General features: G+C 36.8%; 1 protein-coding gene across 3 annotated transcripts in view; it reads right to left on the bottom strand.

Annotated features, from left to right (window-relative positions):
- The window catches only part of MSANTD4 (Myb/SANT DNA binding domain containing 4 with coiled-coils), a 57,362-nt gene that overhangs the window by 9,727 nt on the left and 32,785 nt on the right, over nt 1-14,850 (bottom strand). Inside the window, exon 4 of one of the 3 annotated variants that reach the window (XR_003791458.1) lies at nt 8,735-8,818. The exons of the other annotated variants lie outside the window; for them this stretch is intronic. The gene's annotated coding sequence lies outside the window, so the exon portion shown is untranslated. Of the gene's footprint in view, nt 1-8,734; nt 8,819-14,850 lie in introns of those variants that run through there. 3 annotated transcript variants of the gene reach the window in all.

Genomic DNA, 14,850 nt, shown 5'->3' with positions numbered 1-14,850 from the left:
TAAGCCATTACTGGAGCTGAAATTGAATTATAAAATATAATACAACAGAAGGCAGGAAAGGAAAATAAAAAGGAACAAAGAACCAATCAACAAATAGAAAACAGCTAGCAAGATGATAAATTTAAATATGACCATGCTAATATTTATAGCCAATGTGAATGGTCTAAATATATCCATTAAAGATAGAGAGAGATTGAGGATCAGAGGAAAAAGCAATACTCAGCATTATACTATCTATACACAGCTATATACAAGAAAACCACTTAAAATATAACCATAACCACAAATATAATAATTGACACATTAAAAATGCTGATTCAAATTACTGAGTGAATGAATGGAATTTATAATTGCCAGAAAAATATAGCGTATGAAAAATAAATTAAAATGGTGAGTGAGTACAGAATCAGATCAATATCATGGACATGTACATATCTAAAAAATGTTTGCCTAAAATTTAAGGTGGTTCACAAACACCCCTTGAAATCTATCTACATAAGCCCCTAGCTCTCCATGGATTTACAAGCTCAACAGTAATTTCAAAGTCTACTTCTTAGTTACAATAAATGAGATAAAGAACAAAGGCTCTCAATTCATTCATATAGTTTATTCTCTGTACTTGTGCTATGGATCAAAAATTCTAAAATTCTGTGATTCTCTGTTATACAATAAATAGTAGAAAAATTATTTAAGCCTAATTTTTTATTTTTAAACTTTTTTTAAAAATTGAGGTATAGTTAATGCACAATATTGCATAAGTTTCAAATGTACAACAAAGTGATTCACAATTTTTAAAAATTGTATTCCATAGTTCATATAAACTGTTGGCTATATTCCTGTGATATACAATATATCCTTCTGTTCTTTTTGATGCCAGCCATTCTAACAGATATGAGGTGATATCTTATCATGGCTTTTATTTGAATTTCTCTGATGATTGATGATGTTGAGGATCTTTTCATGTGTCTTTTGGCCATCTGTGTGTCTTCTTTGGAAAAATGTCTACTCAGGTCTTCTACCCATCTTGTAATCAGGTTGTTTGGGGTTTTTTGATGTGGAGTTTAAGACCTTTTATATATTTTGGATATTAACCTCTTATCGGTCATTTCATTTGCAAATATTTTCTCCCATTCAGTATGTCTTTTTGTTTTCTCAATGGTTTCCTTTGCTGTGCAACAGCTTTTAAGTTTCATTAGGTCCCATTTGTTTATTTTTGCTTTTATTTCATTGCTTTAGGGGACAGATCCAAAAATAATATTGCTACAATTTATGTCAAAGACAGTTCTGCCTATGATTTCTTCTAGGAATTTTATGTTTTCTGATCTTACATTTAGGTCATTAATCCATTTTCAGTTTATTTTTGTGTATGGTGCTAGAGAATGTTCTAATTTCATTATGTTACACGTAGCTGTCCAGTTTTCCCAGCACCACTTATTGAAGAGACTATCTCTCCATTGTGTATTCTTGCCTCCATTGTCATAGATTAATTGACCATAACTGTGTGGGTTTATTTCTGGGCTTTCTATCCTGTTCCATTGATCTTTGTGTCTTTCTTTGTGCCAGTACCATACTATCTTGATTACTGTAGCTTTGTAGTTTAATCTGAAGTTAGGGAGCATGATTCCTTCATCTCTGTTGTTCTTTCTCAAGATTGTTTTGGCTATCCGGGGTCTTTTGTGTTTCCACACAAATTTCAAAATTATTTGTTCTAGTTCTGTGAAAAATGCCATTGGTAACTTGATTGGGATTGCACTGAATCTGTAAATTGCCTTGGGTAGTATGGCTATTTTAACAATATTTATTCTTTCAACCCATGAACATATCTCCAATTTCTTCCATCAGTGTCTTATAGTTTTCAGAATACAGGTCTTCTACCTCCTGAGGCAAGTTTATTTCTAGGAATTTTCTTCTGTTTGATGTGATTGTAAATGGGATTGTTTCCTTAATTTCTCTTTCTGAGAGTTTGTTATTAGCATATAGAAATGCAACAGATTTCTGTATATTAATTTTGTGTCCTGCAACTTTACTGAATTCATTGATGAGCTCTAATAGTTTTCTGATGGTGTCTTCAGGATTTTCTATGTATAGAATCATGTCATCTGCAAAGAGTGACAGTTTTACATCTTTCTTTTTAATTTGTATATTTTTATATCTTTTTCTTGTCTGATTGCTATGGCTAAGACTCCCAAATCTATATTCAGTAAAAGTGTCAAGAGTGAGCATCTTTGTCTTCTTCCTGATCTTAGAGGAAATGCTTTCAGGTTTTCCCCATTGAGTATGATATTAGTTGTGAGCTTGTCATATATGACCTTTATTATGTTGAGGTATGTTCCCTCTATGCCCACTTTCTGGAGAGTTTTTATAAATGGATGTTGAATTTTGTCAAAAGCTTTTTCTGAATCTCTTGATATGATCATATGGTTTTTATTCTTCAATTTCTTAATGTGGTGTGTCACATTGATTTGCAGATATTAAGTCATTCTTGCATCTCTAGGTTAAATCTCCCTTAAGCATGGTGTATGATCCCTTAAATGTATTGTTGGATTCTGTTTGCTATATTTTGTTGAGGATTTTTGCATCTATGTTCATCAGTGAATTAGTCTGAAATTTTCTTTTTGTGTGTGTGATATCTTTGGTTTTGGTATCAAGGTGATGCTGGCCTCATAGAATGAGTTGGGAAGCATTTTGGGGTAACAGTTTGAGAAGAATATGTGTTATCACTTCTCTAAATGTTTGGTAGAATTCACCTCTGAAGCTATCTGGTCCTGGACTTTTGTTCATTAGGAGTTTTTTTGTTTGTTTGTTTTTATTGCTGACTGAATTTCATTACTAGTAATTGGTCTTTGGAGTTTGTACATTTCTAGGAATTTTTCCATTTCTTCTAGCATTATTCATCTTATTGATATATAATTGTTCATTGTAATCTCTTATGATCTGTTGTATTTCTTTGGTATCTGCTGTAACTACACCTTTCTCATGTCTAATTTTATTGATTTGGGCCCTCTCTCTTTTTTCTTGATGAGTCTGGCTTAAGGTTTATCAATTTTGTTTATCTTTTCAAAGAACCAATTCTTAGTTTCATTGATCTTTTCTTTTTTTTTTAGTCTCTATTTCATTTACTATTGCTCTGTTTTCTTTTTGTTTTGTTTTTTTTGGTGCGCGGGCCTCTCACTGTTGTGGCCTCTCCCGTTGCGGAGCACAGGCTCCAGATGCGCAGGCTCAGCGGCCATGACTCACGGGTCTGGCATGTGGGATCCTCCCAAACCGGGGCAGGAACCCGTGTCCCCTGAATCGGCAGGCAGGCTCTCAACCACTGAGCCACCAGGGAAGCCCTCTGATCTTTATGATTCCTTTCCTTTTACCAACTTTGGGCCTTATTTTTTTCTAGTTCCTTTAGGTGTAAGGTTAAGTTGTTTATTTGAGTTTTTCTTGTTTCCTGGGGTAAGCTTGTATCTCCATAAACTTCCCTCTTAGAACTGCTTTTGCTGCATTCCATGGATTTTGGATCATATTTTTGTTTTCATTTATATCTAGTTTTTTTAAATTTCCTCTTTGATGTCTTCAGTGATCTGTTGGTTGTTTTGTAGAATATTATTTAGCTTCCAAGAGTTTTGTGGGGTTTTTTGCAGTTTTTTTCTTGTAGTTGATTTCTAGTTTGATACGATTTCAATTTTCTTAAATTTACCAAGGCTTGTTTTGTGATCTAGCATGTGATCTATACTGGAGAATGTTCCATATGCACTTGAGAAGAACTTGTATTCTGCTCCTTTTGGATGGAATGTTCTATATTTATCTACTAAGTCCATTTGTCTAATGTGTCATTTAAAGCCAGTGTTTCCTTATTGATTTCCTCTCTGAATGATTCGTCCATTAATGTAAGTGGGGTGTTAAAGTCCCCTATAATTATTGTGTTACTGTCAATTTCTCGCTTTATGTCCATTAATATTTGCTTTATGTATTGAAGTGCTCATATGTTGGGTCCATATATATTTACAATTGTTATATCTTCTTCTTGTATCGATCCCATGATCATTATGTAATGTTCTTCTTTGTCTCTTATAACAGTCTTATTTTAACATCTATTTTGTCTGAGACAAGTATTGCTACTCCAGCATTCTTTTGATTTCCATTTGCATGGAGTATCTTTTTCCACTTCCTTACTTTCAGTCTGTGTGTGTCTTTAGATCTGAAGTGAGTCTCTTGTAGGCAACACATATATGAGTCTTGTTTTTATATCCATTCAATCACTCTGTCTTTTGATTGTAGCATTAAGTCCATTTACATTTAAAGTAATTATTGATATGTATGTTCTTATTGCCATTTTCTTAATTGTTTTGGGGGTTTTATAGGTCCTTTTTGTTTCTTCTTCTTGTATTCTCTTCTCTTGTGATTTCATGACTATCTTTAGTGTTACGTCTGGATTCCTTTTTCTTTTCTGTGTAGTATCTATTATAGATTTTTGGTTTGTGGTTACCATGAGGTTTATATATAACTATATATATAACTATATAACTATATATATATATATATATGATTAAGTTGCTTATCTCTTAATTTCAAAAGCATTTTTAACAACCCTGTCTTTGTTCTCTTCTCCCCTAACATTTACTGTTTTTGATAGTGTGATTTACATCTAATTGTTTTGTATATCACTTAACTGCTTATTGTGAATACAGATGATTTTACTACTTTTAACCTTCCCACTAGATTTGTGCATGGATGTTTTCTTACCTTTACTGTATATTTGCTTTTACTGATGTGATTTTTCCTTTCATAATTTTCACGTTTCTAGTTGTGGTCTTTTCTTTTTCACTTAGACAAGTTCCTTTAACTTTTCTTGTAAAGTGGTTGTAGTGCTGAACTCTTTTAGCTTTTGCTTGTCTGTAAAGCTTTTGATTTCTCCATGAAATCTGAAGGAGAGCCTTGCTGGGTAGAGTATTCTTGATTATAGGTTTTTCCCTTTCATCACTTTAAATATTTCATGCCATTCTCTTCAGGCCTGCAGTTTCTGCTGAAAAATCAGCTGATAGCCTTATGGGAGTTCCCTTGTATGCTATTTGTTTCTTTTCCCTTGCTGCTTTTAATATTGTTTATCTTTAATTTTTGTCATTTTGATTACAATGTGTCTTGGTGTAGTTCTCTTTTGGTTAATCCTATATGGAACTCTCTGTGCTTCCTGGACTTGTATGACTGTTTCCTTTCCCAGTTTAGGGAAGTTTTCAGCTATTAAATATGTTCTCAGCCACTTTCTCTTTCTCTTCTCCTACTGGGACCCCTATAATTCACATATTAGTGTGTTTGATGTTGTCCTAGAGGTGTCTTAAACTGTCCTCATTTCTTTTCATTCTTTTTTATTGTTTCTGTCTAGCATCAGTGGTTTCCACTACTCTGTCTTCTGTCTTGCTGATCTGCTCCTCTGTATCATTTAGTCTACTGTCAATTCCTTTTAGTGTATTTTTCATTTCAGTTATTGTATTCTTCATCTCTGTTTTATTATTTTCTCTTTGTTAAAAACTTCCAACTTCTCACTCTGTGCATCCATTCTCCTCCCAAGTTATTTGATCATCTTTTATAATCACTACTCTGAACTCTTTCTTTGGTAGATTGCTTATCTCCATTTCACTTAGTTCTTCTGGGGTTTTATCTTTTTCCTTTATTTGGAACATGTTCCTCTGTCACCTCATTTTGCCTAAGGTGCTGTTTTTCTTTTTATGTATTTGGTAGGTTGTTTACATTTCCCAACCTTGGAAAAGTGACTTTTTGTAGGAGACGTCCTATGCATCCTTATGCATCCGTCCACTCTCATCACTTGAGCTATATGCTCTAGGGATTCCTCCTATGAGAGCTGCATGTGTCCTTCTGCTGGTTGTGGTGGGGAGCAGGTCCACAGACTGTGGAGCTGTTGTTTTCTTATGACTGGTATCTTCCCCCTGGTAGTTGAGGCTTGTCTAGAAGCTAGAGACTCTAGGGCTGTTGCTCACCCACTAATGGGAAAGCCATTTCCTGGGGCTAGTGCTGGCCTAGTGGCAGGCAGAGCTGGGTCCTGGAGTCTGATTGCAGCACCCAGGGATCCCTGAGTTGATGTTAGATCACTGGTGAGTAGGGCATGTTTCTGACACAGTTGGGTGTGGGTTCTGGGGTGTCCTGAAGCTTGTGGTGGCCTGCTAGTGTGTAGGGCCAGGGCCCAACCCATCTCAGTACAGGATCTGGCCTGCTGGTTGAAGGGAGGACAGGTCCAGAGACAGTGGAGCTGTTGTTTTCTCACAACTGGTGTCTGCCCCCTGGTAGGTTAGGCTTGTCTAAAAGCTAGTGCAGTCTCTCTGGAGGGCAGGGCTATATAAGCCTGATTTTTACATAATGGTATGATATTGTGGTTTATAATAAATATATATTTTGTCATCATCCCCATTTCTGGCATGGGGCTCCTGAAACCCTTGTAATTTGCTGAGTGACAGGGGTGGCTTTTACTTTAATGAGGAGACTCTGTGTGGGCTCCTGGAGAGCTACTGGATGAATGGCCATTCACCAGAAAGACCAAACTATTATTTGAAGCTTAGAATTTTCAGCCCCACCCCTTATTCTCTTGAGAAGGGAGAAGAGCTGAAAATGGAGTTAATAGTCCATCATGCCTGTGTGATAACTCCTCCATAAAAATCCCAAAAGTATGGTGTTTGGAAAGCTTCCAGTTCTGTGAACATCCATATACTGAGAGGGTGATGCACCTTCCACAAGGGCAGAAGCTTTTGTACTCAGGACCCTCCCAGACCTTGTCCTTTGTATCTCTTTATCTGGTTGTTCATCTGTATTCTTTATCATATACTTTAATAAGCTGGTTAAGTGTCTCCCTGAGGTCTGTGAGCTGCTCAGCAAATTATGAAATCCAATGAGGAGCAGGTAATGGGAAGCTCTCATTTGTAGCCAAGTCTGACAGAAGTTGTGGGTAACTTGGGACTTCCCTGGTGACACAGTAGTTAAGAATCCACCTGCCAATGCAGGGGACATGGATTCGAGCCCTGGTCTGGGAAGATCTCACATGCCACAGAGCAACTAAGCCCATGCACCACAACTACTGAGCTTGCGCTCTAGAGCCTGTGAGCCACAACTACTGAGCCCATGTGGCACAACTACTGAAGCCTGCATACCTAGAGCCCATGCTCTGCAACAAGAGAATCCACCCCAATGAGAAGCCTGCACACTGCAGCAAAGAGTAGCCCCCACTCACTGCAACTAGAGAAAGCCCACGTGCAGCAATGAAGGCCCAATGGAGCCAAAAAAAAAATAAGCTGTGAATAACTTGGGAACCTACTATTTGCCATTGGCATCTGAAGTGGGGTGGGAACAGTCTTACGGGACAGAGACATTAAATTACAATTTTGAATTAAATTATAGGACACCAGCTGGTGTTGTGGAGGATTGCTTGGTGTTGGGGAAAAAAATCCCCACATAGTTGGTGACCAGAAGTGTCAGAAGTGAAGTGTTCTGTGTGAGGAGTAAGAGGGACACATAGAAGGAAGACTGCTAACTTTTTCTAATGCAATGGTTGTAAGTTTCAGTTAAGTATTACTTACCAGTTTAAGTTCACTCATCAGAAAGCAATTTGTAGTGGGTATGAACAGCAAGAATATGTTATGTCTTTAAATGAATCTAACTCCTTTTCCAAGGCCAATATTAGAGTGAGACCAGTGAGACAACTGCTTTAAGAGCAAAAATTAAGGGGAAATCAAATAACTCAGTAATCAAGTTAAATAATATTTTATTGCAATATTTTTTAAAAATCAAAATTGCTATAAAACATTTTGATAAAACATCAAAATTTTAAACAAAGATAATATACCTAGAGAGCTCCATGTCAAGCCATATGAGACTGTGAAGTAAAAGAAAAAATGTCCCTATATACGTGTTTTTTGTTTGTAATGGTTAGCTTTTATTATAGAATATTAAGGTAGTTGAAAAAATATTGAAAATTTTAAAAATAGATGTATTAAACCAACAATATTATTTTAGGTTTAAATATTTTATTTATATCAAAACAAAATGTATTACCTTTTTTTTTTTTTTTTTGCTGTACGTGGGCCTCTCACTGTTGTGGCCTCTCCTGTTGTGAAGCACAGGCTCCGGACGCGCAGGCTCAGCAGCCTTGGCTCACGGGCCCAGCCGCTCCGCGGCATGTGGGATCTTCCCAGACCGGGGCACAAACCTGTGTCCCCTGCATCAGCAGGCGGACTCCCAACCACTGGCTTTAATCAAACAAACTCATAGTACTTTCAAAATTAACTTCTTTATCTTCTTTTCAATTGAGAGAATTGACATTATTGACACTTTTTTAAAATAAGTAAACATCTTCAATAATTTTTAATTAACTTCAGCTTACTGAAACTTCTTTTGCAAGGTAGCAAGGTACCATTTGTTTTACTATGTCAATTTTTAAGTTTTCAAAATTTCATATTTTGTTTATCAAGAGTTTTGCATGAATTTTTAAAAATTATTTTTAAAATTAATTTATTTTATTTTTGGCTGTGTTGGGTCTTCATCGCTGTGCGCAGGCTTTCTCTAGTTGTGGCGAGCGGGGGCTACTCTTCGTTGTGGTGCGTGGGCTTCTCATTGTGGTAGCTTCTCTTGTTGTGGAGCACAGGTTCTAGGCACACGGGCTTCAGTAGTTGCAGCACACGGGCTCAGTAGTTGTGGCTCTCAGGCTCAGTAGTTGGGGCACATGGGCTTAGTTGCTCCACGGCATGTGGGATCTTCCCGGACCAGAGCTCAAACCTGTGTCCCCTGCATTGGCAGGCGGATTCTTAACCACTGTGCCACCAGGGAAGCCCTGCATGAATTTTTTAAAAAAATACTGCATTAAAATAAATTTATCTATTACTTAGTTTTTTGGTGTGCCATTAAATTTTGCACCATACCAAGTGCCATATTCCGTGCTCCAGCCATAGAAAATCACTTGTCCATACCTAAGCATGACAAGAGTTAATCTTCTGAGTCTTTGTCCATGCAGTACCCTCTGACTGAAAGCTCTACTCTGCTCTGTTTTTGCCTTTGGTAACAAATTCTACCTAGTACCCACTCCTTTTAGGAAACCTCCTGAATACCACTCTTAAGAAAAACTGATCACTCCCTTCCTTGGGCCCCACTAAATCTTGTACATGCTTCTATCAGATTACTTATCATCTGTCTACTCCAAATGTATTCATTGCTACACATTCAAGGGTAAGAACTGTCTCATACAATTTTGTAACATTTGTGCCAGCACAGGTACTCAGGAACACTTCATAAATATTGAATGAAGGGAGGGAAAGAAAAAGGGGGAGGAAATGAGGGAGAGAAGGGTGTAAGAGAAGAAAGTTGTCTAATAAATATGGGAATATATGTATACATACAGCTGATTCACTTTGTTGTACAGTAGAAACTAACACAACATTGTAAAGCATTTATACTCCAATAAAGATGTGAAAAAAAATATTGCATACCTGGTCCTGGGTTGATTTAAGGCTAAGGAAATATTGGTTTGTTATAGTTTGATAAAGGGAGTGGCTGGGGCATATAGACTCAAGATTGGTTGGTTTGCATATGAAATGCATGCTGCAGGCTATCTCTAAGAATTGGCTAGTCCTGAGAGGAGCAGTCTCTACCTAGTCAGAGAGGCCACAAATTGACCCTGCGATGAATGTATGACAAATGCAGAATCTAGGAAAGCCCAGAACAGGGAGAAATTTGCTGATTCATAAAATTGAAAATTCAGAATTAGCCTCAATATCAGGAGAGGTTTGATTCAACAGTTCAAGTGATCTCATCAAGGGCTCAACCTTACCCTCTCATTTATATCTTCCCTGAGAAGCTCTATACAGAGACTTGCCAACTGTGCCACTCAATATAGCAAAATGGCTTTATACATCTCCAGATATCTCATCTCCATGGGAAGCTAAGATGTCAAGGGGAAGAGTGAACGTTTCTTTTAGAAGTTTCAACAAATACCTTCTTCTGTTTCATTGGCTCTGAATGAGTTATCTGCCTGTCTCTGAACCAACCTTGTAGCAAGAGAATGGAACATAGGGATAGGCTTGCACACATCATACCCCACTCCTAGAGCTTGTGGTCAAGTCAACCTTCCTTGGACTGTGAAGATGGGAAACGTAGTGATTTCTAGAAGAAGATCTATAAACCCAGGAAGAGGACATGAATTCTGACATACAAAACGAAAATGCCTGCTAGTCAGAATTTTTCATATTTCTGGTACCAGTACGTATACCACAGTAGCAAAAGATGCCAGATTCCCCTTTCTTTCAGGACAGAAAAGCATGGCTTTACCTGGTAGTAACTCAAACAATCTTGGAATGTTTAGAAAACACACACACAATTTATTAATGTGTATTTTAACAAGTAGAGAAGACAGATATTACCAATACCATTTTGGTTAAACTGAAGTGTTACTCTTACTAAAGCAGTCTTTCACATCTTGGCCCACATCAAAAGTGCTAAAATTTTATCGAATTATGGTTTTCTCCAGACATATGCCCAGGAATGGGATTGCAGGAACATATGGTAGCTCTATCCTTTTTTTTTAAGGGACCTCCATACCGCTCTCCATAATAGCTGTACCAACAATGGGAATGTTTCCTTTTTCTCCACACCCTCTCCAGCATTTGTAGACTTTTTGATGATGGCCATTCTGACCAGTGTGAGGTGATACTTCACTGTAGTTTCGATTTGTATTTCTCTAATAATTAGTGATGCTGAGCATGTTTTCATGTGCTTTTTGGCCATCTGTATGTCTTCTCTGAAGAAATGTCTATTTAGATCTTCTGCCCATTTTTTGATTGAGTTTTTTTTTCAATATTGAGCTGTATAAGCTGTTTGTATATTTTGGAGATTAATCCCTTGTCGGTCACATTGTTTTAAATATTTTCTCCGATTCTGTAGCTTGTCTTTTTTCATTTTGTTTATGGTTACCTTTGCTGTGCAAAAGCTTTTAAGTTTAATTAGGTCCCATTTGTTTATTTTTGTTTTTATTTCCATTACTCTAGGAAACAAATCCAAAAGAATATTGCTGTGATTTATGTCAAAGAGTATTCTGCCTACATTTTCCTCTAGGAGCTTTATAGTATCTGGCTTTACATTCAGGTCGTTAATCCATTTTGAGTTAAGTTTTGTTCATGATGCTAGAGAATGTTCTAATTTTATTCTTTTACATGTAGCTGTCCAGTTTTCCCAACACTACTTATTGAAGAGACTGTCTTTTCTCCATTGTATATTCTTGCCTCCTTTGTCATAGATTAGTTGACCATAGGTATGTAGGTTTATTTCTGGGCTTTCTACCCTGTTGCATTTTTGTGCACCCAATGTTCATAGCAGCACTATTTACAATAGCCAAGACATGGAAGCAACATAAGTGTCTATCAACGGATGAATGGATAAAGAAGATGTTGTATATATACAATGGAATATTACTCAGCCATAAAAAAGTGAAATAATGCTATATGCATTGACATGGATGGACCAAGAAATTATCATACTAAGTAAGCCAAAGATAAATATCATATTATATTGTTTATATGTGGAATCTAAAAAATATGATACAAATGAACTTATTTACAAAACAGAAATAGACTCACAGATATAGAAAACAAACTGATAGTTACCAAAGGGGAAAGGGAGGGAAGGATAAATTAGGAGTCTGTGATTAAAATATAAACACTACTATATATAAAATAGATAACCAACAAGGACCAACTGTATACACAGGGAACTATACTTAGTATCTTATAATAACTTATAATGAAAGGGACTATAAAAAGGGAATATATATATATATGTATATATATATATATATAATTGAATCACTTTGCTGTACACCTGAAACTAACACAACATTGTAAATCAACAATATTTCAATAAAAATTTTTTTAAGCAGTAACATTTTAGCCCACTTGGAGTAAACTGGAAGATATTTAGAGGCATTTATGTGGGACTTGGTGAAAAACCTTAACTCTATTTTTTTCTATATTACATAATTGATAAGAAATAAGAATACAAAGCATTAGTGAATAAATCTGTCCTTGCTTTCAAATCAGATATTTTCCAAATAAATTTACTGTGAAACATGAGCTTAGTTCTGTAGCCATAACTTTTGTTTTAAATCAGGTTGTATATTTAAATGCCTACCCACAATTCTCAACAAAGGAGAGACAACCTCTTTAAATCCTTAATAGTTGACATCAACCAGAAACGCTATTTGTACTAGTGACTTTTTAAAAAAGTTTAAACCATTTTTACAACCATTCAAAAATTTACAACAAATAAAATTATATTTAAAGGATACAACAAATCTTCCCTTTCTTTTGTCAACAAATATAATGTTGAAAGTTCTTGATAAATATGAATAGATTTGAATCCAATAAAACTTTTTGTATGAATTATTTTAGAATGATGAAATTTTGGTGAATGCACATGCTTTATGGGAGCAGTCACCCTGAAGCTCACTTGGATGCCATTAAAGAGTATATGTGACACAAAGGGATGGAAGAATCTGCCAAATATATATAAGGACAGAGATTCTTTGCTGCTACAGCCAAGAGCTCTGCTTTGTAAAGTCTCTCTCCCTTCTCCACTTCCCACCCATAGATATCACGGCAAAACCTTGGGTGAGGTACAGGGACCCTTAAGCATGCCTCCAGCAGATTTAGGTGTCCCTTGTTCATAATGGGCAGTGGCACATTCTTTAGTTGGCTACTAAAATGGATATCCAGAGGACAATCCTTGGCCCCTTGGCCTTGCACTAGGGGCAGAGCAACAGGTACCAAGTAAATCAGAGGGAACTATGGGACTTGCTCTCAGAAGTGTCCCTGACAAGACAACCCCTAGTTTGAGGCCATTCACCACCATCCTCAGGGCTGAGGTACACCTGGAATCCATCCATGAATACCTATTAGGGACCTTTGCCCTAAAAGTACAATTACAATGCCAAATGCTAAGAACAACCTACATTATATCTTCCTAAATCCTGCTAACAAATAAAATAGTAACACTGGGGGAGATGGTACTTATGGCAAAGGCTGCTATTCTTCCACATCATCTATTTTCTCCTTTAAGAATAACTGAACCTGAATCGTTGATTTTTATCTGGGCACAAAACTCATTTTCCAACTTCCCTCTGTGGCTATGATTTTGTCCCTTAACTTTCACTTAAAAAGCTGGATGCCTCCTAAGGACATAGTTTCCTCTGAAGCCCTCTCAAAAGAAGTCTCTTTCTTTTCTCCTGTTGGATCTGAAGGTGATACATGCTATCCTTGCTCCTTATTGCTGCTGCCAGATCATTATTCCTTTCTTCTTTCTAAAAATCCAGCTCCGTTGAAGGACTTGCCTTACATCTATTATTTCCATTTATTGCAGTCATCTACCATATTCCTGGTCATTTCTCATTCATTAGAGATTTTAGTCCCTGACTTTCTGCCCATCTCTTTACCTACATTCGTATCACTATTTTTGGTGATTTCAGTATGCACATAGAGAATTAATCTAAACCTTGGCCTCACTGGTCCTTGCACACATTGTCTCCATGGTCCTGTTTCCAACACATGAGGCAGCCACTAACAGTCATGCAGTCTGTGAAATACACATTAGTGAGGCTACAATAAACACTACATCCTACAATGAGACTACAGTAGTCCCCCAAGAGACAGACAGAAGTTGGTCCTTCATAATGCTGATGAACTGCCAAACTAAACAGCTCTGGAATCATCTAACCTTGGACTTTGTTTTGTGAAATCATAAATTCCCTTATAGTTTGAGCCATTTAGAGTTGGTCTTTTCTTTAATTGTACCCAAAGGTATCCTAAATAGTACAAGCACAGGTGTAACAGATGTATATCACCTATTATTAAGTAATGTCCAGATCTGCATCAAAACAAATCAAAACATCTACAAGGAGAATGAATGATTGGAAGGGGTAGTGCATTAATCCAAGTGAAACGGTGATGGGTTTGGGATAGTATGGTGACAGCAGAAATGGAAAGAAGGGAACAGAATGAAAAATTATTTAGAGGTAAAATCTATAAGACAACTGTGATTGATTGGACTTCTGTGTGAAAAACAGGGTTTACTCAAAGAAAAATGCCAAGTTTCTAGCCTGAACTCCTAGGAGGAGGATGTTATTATTTGTTGACCTCTTGAACAGTTGAGGAAGACCAGGTTTGCAGTAGATCAAGAGTTCAATTTTAGATGCACTGAATTTGAGGTGTCTGTGAAACATTTGAACAGAACAGAGGAGAAATCTGGGCAAGAGATTGAACTTTGAGAGTCAGTATATATTCAATAGATAGTAATTGAAGACATTGAAATGTCTGAGTATCTGGGTAGAAAATATAGACCTGTAGCTTCCAAACTTTACTGCACGTGAGAATCACCTGAAGAACTTATTTAAAACACAGATTGCTGGACCCCATCCCAGAGGTCCTGATTCAGTGGGTGTGATGATTAGTTTTATATGTCAACTTGGCTAGGCTCTAGTACCTGTTATTTAATCAAACACTAATGTGGGGGTTTCTGTGAAGGTATTTTCTGGATGCTGTCAACATCTATAATCAGTTGACTTTAAGTAAGGGAAATAACCCTCAATAAAATGAGTGGGCCTTGTCCAATCAGTTGAAAGGCCTTAAGGGCAAAAACTGAGATTCCCCAGAGAAGAAATTCTATCTCAAGACTGAGGCATCAATTCCTGCCTGAGTTTCTCACCTGCCCCTGCACTAGAAATTCTGGACTTGCCAGTCTCCACAATTGCATGAGCGAATTCTTTAAAAAAATACATACCCTGTTGGTCTTGGTTTTCTGGAGAACCCTGATAAGTATAGTAGG

Source organism: Monodon monoceros, unplaced genomic scaffold (genome assembly GCF_005190385.1).
Source record: "Monodon monoceros isolate NGI ecotype Baffin Bay Population unplaced genomic scaffold, NGI_Narwhal_1 Super_Scaffold_7, whole genome shotgun sequence".
Classification (NCBI taxonomy): Eukaryota; Metazoa; Chordata; class Mammalia; order Artiodactyla; family Monodontidae; genus Monodon; species Monodon monoceros.
Note: the sequence above shows the minus strand (reverse complement) of the source record. Positions and strands in the feature narration are given on the sequence as shown.